Consider the following 7,637-nt stretch of genomic DNA (forward strand, 5'->3'; position numbering starts at 1 on the left):
AGTATAATTTCTCTCTGAAACCTCTTGAAGTAGACCTCATATTACTGTCAGTATTATCTTCCAAGTTCCTAGGAGGATGGCCCTCTAAACTCTGCTTACATCACTCAACTGATTCCCCAGTGCAAAGTCCTAACGTCTTCTACATCTCTCTAAAAACAAGCATGGTTAGGCCTTTCACAGCAATAACCTATTCTTGATAGCAGTTTCTATCCTGGTTACTTTACTATAGCTGTGAAGAGATGCTATGAGCAAGGCAACTTATAGAAAATCTTATATACAAAGCACCACAGGCCTGGTGTCCAGGGGCAGTTGGCAAACAAAACAGACTCCATGTTTTTGGGGTGCTTTTTGTTTTTTTTTTGTTCTGTTTATCTTACAGTTTTTTGGTTTTGGTTTTGGTTCTGATTTTCTTTTGTTGTTCATTTTGAGAGAGGGAGTGAGAGAAAGAGAATATAAAGGTAAGTGAATAGGAGAGTAGAAAGGATTTGGGATGAGTTGGGGGAAGGGAAACAGGATGGAAACCATTTTAATAAACTTTTTGAGTAGAAACTATGAGATTCCACTTAACAAAGCTTAAATCAGGGATCTCAGCAACAAACAGAGGCCATACTCAAGAGAGATCATTGAAGAAGGACAGTAAAGGACATCTTAAAATGTAGCAAGGAAAACATGGGCAGTGGAGGACCCTAGGCCTAACTGTAACAGCACCAGGCTACTAGCAGTCCCTAGTGACAAGTGTTCTCAGAGTAAATGTGACCTGTGAAGACAACTGAGCAGGAGCCAGCCCTATACGGATGCTATGTGTTAAGGCGCTGAGAGCCGAGAGGCAGGAACCAGGCAAACAAGTACTCTGGATTTATCTCTTCTTTCCTTCTGCTACAGGGGTGTATTTGTGTCTGGAGGGCAGCTGTCATTTGTTCAGGTTCTTGAGCCTCGTTACAATGAATTGTACAGAGACCTATGGATCTTTGTGGGGAAGGGGAGGTTATAAAAGAGGAAAAATCAATGAGCTTGGAGGTGTGCCAGAAGTGGCCAGCCGCCTAGACAGTAAAAAGGAAGGGGTGAGGAGCCATATGACCTCTTATGTGTCTTTTGTATAACAGTCTCCCCACCATGTCCCCCCTTTCCTGAGATTATTCCCTTGATAGAAAGAAGCTCTAGTGGGCTCAATTCTTCTAGTCTTTCATGCGTTAATCTATGGAGTCTCCTCTTCTACCTCAGTTCCTAGCCTCCTGCCTCAATTTCATGCGTTAATCTATGGAGTCTCCTCTTCTACCTCAGTCCCTAGCCTCCTGCCTCAATTTCATCATGATGTAACAGAGACTAAAACCAACAGGAGCCATACCTCAGCTGGGACATCCATGTACCAGAAGTGAGATGAGAGAGAGGGGGATAGAGAGAGAGAGGGATAGAGAGACAAAGAGAGAGAAAGAGAGAGAGAGAGAGAGAGAGAGAGAGAGAGAGAGAGAGAGAGACAGAGACAGAGACAGAGACACAGAGAGAGACAGAGACAGAGAGAGACAGAGAGAGAGAGACAGAGAATAGGATGAAGAAAGATAGATATATGTAAAAGAGTAAACAAAAGGCATTCCATGTAAAGAGCTTGCCACCCCAGTTCTCAGTTCTCAGGCAATAGAAGTAAGAATCTATTTGTTTACTTAATTTAAGCTTAATTGGAGATTGAGTAATCTGGGTATTCAGATGGAATGGTATGCCAGCTGATGTGCTGCCTGACAACCTTTGGAAGAGTAGCTTGTTCTGGTTACAAAACACAAGCAAACAGGAGTCCGAAACTTTACCCACCTTATATACCGTGTGCTACTGCCAGCTTTGGCTATAGTCCTGGGTTCCAGGGCTTTGCAAACTGTAAGTTGTTCTGAGATCTTCCAAAGAACAACTGCCATATTCTGCTGAGGAAGTAAGACACAATCTATCCACATTGCAAATATCAAAGCTTAGTCAACATTAATTGAATATGACACTGAACTTACCCCCCCTTTTTTTTGAGAACAAAATACTGATTCAGGGAGTATTCTGTCTCTGAACTCCAAATGGCACACACAACAGAAGCCACAGAGTCACTCGATTCTATTTCTTCATGAATAGATTCTTCTGTGTAGACTATCATGGGGAGTCCTAATTTACAAAGGCTCTCCACTGCTCACGCTGGTGAATCCAGTATTAGTTTTCCCATGAATTCAGTTGGCTTAGCTACTGGGCCATGTTGATCTCAGCTGTATTAGCATGCTGCATGTACACCCATAATATTAAGGAAATGACCCATATAAACCCCTCTCAAGCAAAAGACTAGAGCCAGGCTTTTGGTGTTCACGTCTAAACGCAGACAAACAACAGCTGCTTCCATCATTCTGTGACTCTGTTGAGCTCAGTTACATCTCCAGAAGAGTGTGTCGTTCCACCCAGAGAAAAAGGTAATTGGGGCTGAGTATGTAGCTTGACAGTAGCATGTATGGTTATCATATACGAGTTTCCACGTTTGAGTCTCAGCAAGGGTGAGCAGTGGGGACAGAGACACAGAGAGACAGAGGGAGGGCAGAAGGCAGGCAGCAAGATAGGAATGAAGAAAAGAAAAGAAGAAAAAAAGAAATTTAAACTCTCTCCTACTAAATGAAAGTTCCTCTTGAGGTTAGTGCAGCTTGTGAGTCATAATAGTTCCTACGTCAATTTATTTTCTTCTTGCACAAACAGTACTTTGTTACTCTTGACTAATAGTAGAGTCAGAATCCTAATCTGAGAAAATAGAATGTAGGGATATTTCTAAAACGAACAAATGAAACTCAGACCTAGAATGACTTTGATTAACTGTATTTATATCCTGGATTGTAAAGAGAAAAAAATACAACAGATCTAATACACAACAATGTAAATAGTCAGCTATTTGTTTAGTGGCTATGGCTATTCATAGTCATTATAGATTACCATATCAATATTGTGTTATAATCTCTGCCAAAATGTGAATAAAAACAATGAGTATTTATATTCATTGCTCCTTAGTATACAGGCAAGCTGAGCAGGTCTTCTGGTAGTTACTGTTCACTCAGATGCTCTGTGAACTGGAAGGCAGTGATCTCTCGATCTTGGCTGAACTGTCTCAAGTGCTCAGAGTGGCTGGCTCTAAGTTGATCTGTAAGAGTTGGTTCTTCTGGGTGGCTGATTATACCTGCCTTCTTAGGTCATCCAGGGATAACTGGAGCTAAAGCTCAAAGCTGACATATTCAGTATGGCATCGTTACTCTGGTCCTAAGCACAGACAACCCCTGAATAAGTAAGAGATGCTGCAAGAAGTCATTGACTGGATATCAGAAGAGGTAGAATATTAGTGCCATTTTGTTCTCAGTTTAACATAGTACTCTACTTGAATGTCTTTATAAGCATTTATCAAAGACTTATAAACATCTGCTAAACTTCAGACACTTGGCCACTGCAACAGCAGCATGCTATTACAATAGGAAAGCCAAATTTGTACTTAGTGGGACCTACGATACGTGCCAACTATTTTTATGAATGTACAAGCTTGGCTAAAATGTACTTTCTAGTATCTGAAGCATTCCATTTGTGCTACTGGAACAAAATAACGTGGTGCAGTAACTGGGGTATGACATCTTTCCCAAGTATCCTTTAACAGGATAATTTGTAAACTGCTACATATTTTTATATTTGATTTATGGAATAAGCAAATTATTTTCCCATAGCTTCCTGTCACTTATGTCTTGCTTTTAGAAGGAGGGCAGTTATCTGTATTTACTGAATCTGGAAGCTGGAGTCCTCAGACAGAAGGCATTTTTATGGCACATTCACTCATCACAGCAGGATAGGTCTATTGATTGCTTTCCTCCCTTGGTAGTTTCAATAGTACTTTCTAGTACTATGAAAGCTAGACCAGAAATAGAAGGGTCTCAGATTAGATCTAGCTCAAGTCATTTGATTCATGGGTCTCATGTGGGACTTCAGCTTTAGGAAAGAACCTTTAGTGACAAAGGACAATGGCTATAGCTTTTATTGTTTGGGGAGTCATTTGAATTACTCTGATCAAAAACTGGAAAAGAAATTTTCACATCTGATAATGTAGTTTTATTTAGATGTGTATTGTTTTAGTAGGGAGCATTGTTAGTCAAAGTGGCATAACTTCCTTTAAAATACACACATACACACACACACACACACACAAACATTCTCTATGTGCTATATATATTCACATACAATTATATGTATACTATATGATTCTAGTTAATACAAAATAATATCAAACATCCTTGATTATCATAATGCAGAGATCAGCAGGTCTTGGAGAGCTCAGACCCCACAGATACAAGAAGAGAAAATAGGAAGAATGTGAAGAGACAGAGGGACAGGAAATCTGCTGTGATACTTTAGTTTCTTAGAAACGACAAGGAAGCCATACCAATGACACCTCATCAATACAACTTCATCATGGACTGTGTTTAAGATACATAAGCTGAAAATAAATCCTTTCAGCATCAAGGTGCCTTTGGTCATAATACTTTAACAATAGAAACTCCAACAAAGACACAACTCTAGACAAAGAATGGCAGGAGTCTAATGACTGATGAGAATGGGAGAATTCATTTCCCTAAGGATTGGTCCCCAGTTGGTTATCCAATAAAAAGTGGTCATCCCTGAAATCACATATACATGGAAGCAGTGGCGTGGGGGACACAAAAAAAGAAGGCTTGTATTCCTCTCTCTCTCTCTCTCTCCCCTCCCCCCCCGGCTCTCCTGCCATGTGTGTGTGTGTGTTTCTGCTATGCAGTAATAACAAAAGAGGCATTGATTAGAGAAGGAGGGAGGAGATATAGAAGTGGTTGAAGGAAGGAAAGGGGACAAGTGCTGTGATTACATTTTCATTAAAATGTTTGTAAAATCATGTGAAAGCATAAGTAAATCTATCTAGAGGAGCAAAGGGAACTAACAGGAAGAGGAAAGGAGGAGCTTTAGCCCCAGTTATCCCTGGATGACCGAAGAAGGCAGGTAAAATCAGCCACCCAGTAGAACCAACTCTTATAGATCAGCGTAGAGCCAGCCACTCTGACAGGTAAGTTATGAAGTAGCAACAAAAATAATTTTAAGATTGAGGGTCACCACGACATGAGTAACTGTATTAAAGGGCCATAGCACTAGGAAGGTTAAAAACCACTGCTCTACTGCCTTTGTTTCAGTTTCTGCCTTCAGGTTCCTGCCTTGAGGTCCTGCCATTACATTCATAATGGAGTCCAACTGTGGTCCAAAAAAAAAATGTATTTTCTCCCCCAAGTTGCTTTTGATCATGCTGCCTGCTATGACAGCAATAGAAAGCTCACTAAGAGGGTCAGAGATCCCTAAGAAGGTGAGAACAGCCATATGTAACTGGAATTTTGCAGCTACTATGAATTATAATGTAAATAACTATATTCTCCAATGGTCTCAGGTGATCCTTGTAGAAAGGGTCATTTAACCCCCAAAGTGTGAGAACCACTGTGGTAGAGGACCATGGCTTTTTTGGCTCACCCCCATGGCTTGCTCAGTTTGCTTTCTTATACAACCCAGGACTATCTGTCCAGGGAAGGCACTATGCATAGTGAACTGGGTTTTCCTACATCAAAAATTAATCAAGAAAAGGCCCCCATCAACTTGCCTACAGGACAAAGTGATGGAGGGGGAGGCAGTTCTTCAACTGATATTCCTTCCCAGATATGTTCAGGCTTGCATCCAATTTCAAAACTATAATTGCCACAGAGAAGAATATAAGTAAATATCATTTGAAGCAATTGTGTTGAGTGTAGGTGAGGAAGGCATGGACATAGGACTTCCAACCCATCAAGGGGCCAAAGGAGACTCAGCCTGGGCTGAATGTAGCCAGATTCCCACTAAAGTTCCCTTTAAGATGAGATTGGGAGAATTCTCACTGTGTCTATACACATCACAAGAAACTGTCAACAACTGACACTATCCTATTCTGTATAAAACAAGTTGATCAAATCATAAATAAAAGGTACATGTAACAAACCACCATACAGGGACTGAGAAGTAAGTTTATAACCAACTATAGAGTGAATAATTGTACTTAGATAATATGAGTATATACTAAAGTAGCATGACTCTACAGGTACAAAACAATATAAATATTAAATATTGAGCTAAAATTATGATAAAAGTTATAAGGCATGAAAAGAAATAGCAAGAGGATAATTTTTCAAAGCTCTTTAAACATCTTTAGACTTGAGAACACACTACACAATGAGCAGAATAATTAAGTGTAAATATAAATACAGTATTTGATATGAGGAAAAATAACTCAAAGGTCATCTGAAAAGTTGGTTGAAGGTAGGACAGGAGGTCACCTCTTTTACTAGATATCTTTTGTTTGATCTTTTAAAATCAAGTTTGGATATAATTTGCTGAAAGCAAAACAGGAACATTAAAAGCAACATATGCATGGCCTTACTTATTGGTTCAGTAATGGAAACTGAAAATGAGTGTGTTTCAGCTTTGAACTTTTTGGTATGTTTGAGGGGTAAGCTTGCATGCCTGTGTGATTGTACACATGCTGGTAGCAGGCCCATGGCAAGCAACCATCTTCTTCTGTGAAGGTCTGCAGTTCTTTATCTATCTTTCTTCTGCAGACTCCAATACATCTTCTTGACAACCCAAACCTGTTAAATAGCTTCATAGTGAAGGCCAGTGGAGAAGAATTCAGTGACTGACCCCAAGCCTCTTCTATTCCCCTGTAACAAACATCTGCGCACAATTAAAGAGCATTTCCTGAGACCACAAAGTGATCTGTTTCCAGACATGGACTATTTTAATTGGATTCATTAAAATTTAAAAAAGGTCTTTGGTAAATGAGAGATCAAAAATTAAACTCATAAAGTTAGTCACCATATTTGTAAAGGAAAAGACTCAAATGTCAGTAACTTACAATCATGCAGAGTTCCCTTTTTCTGAGTAGCACTGGTCATTGTACCCTGAGTATAACCAGTTCTCTCAACATGTCAGAAAGAGAGAAAGCATTAGGATGAATTAGTTTTCTTAATATAGAAATTATACCAGTTGCTTTTCTCATTGCTATACCAAACTCTTTAGAATAACTTGGATGGAGAATTACATATTTTGGCTCATGGTTTCATAATGTCACTTGGCTACAGGCTCTTGGACAGAGAATAATGGTGGCCCAAATACATGGAGAGCTGTTGACTTAATGAATGACCAGAGAATACTAGTGCTTGTCTGGCTTTCTCCTCCCCATTTTTTTCATCTGGGCCCACAAAAGACCCATATTCAGGGTGGATTGATAACCTTCAGTTAACTCTCTTTATATCTACCTACTGAAACATACTATACACCAAGATATTTCTAACACATCCCCAAGTTAATTTGAATCAAGTCCAACCAAGTTAAAAGTCAAAAGCAACTATCGAAATGAGGACTTAGGGCCAGCTATATGGCTGTGAATAAAGGCTCTTGCCACATAAACCTGGTGACCTGAGTTTAATCCAGGAATCTACACGGAAGTATAAGGAGAAAATGGATTCTGAAAGTTGACCTTTGACTTCCACATGTGCGCTATGGCACCCAGTCCCCCAACCCCCACAATACATACATACATATAACATATATGC

The sequence above is a fragment of the Mastomys coucha genome, unplaced genomic scaffold (assembly GCF_008632895.1).
Source record: "Mastomys coucha isolate ucsf_1 unplaced genomic scaffold, UCSF_Mcou_1 pScaffold15, whole genome shotgun sequence".
In the NCBI taxonomy this organism is placed as follows: domain Eukaryota; kingdom Metazoa; phylum Chordata; class Mammalia; order Rodentia; family Muridae; genus Mastomys; species Mastomys coucha.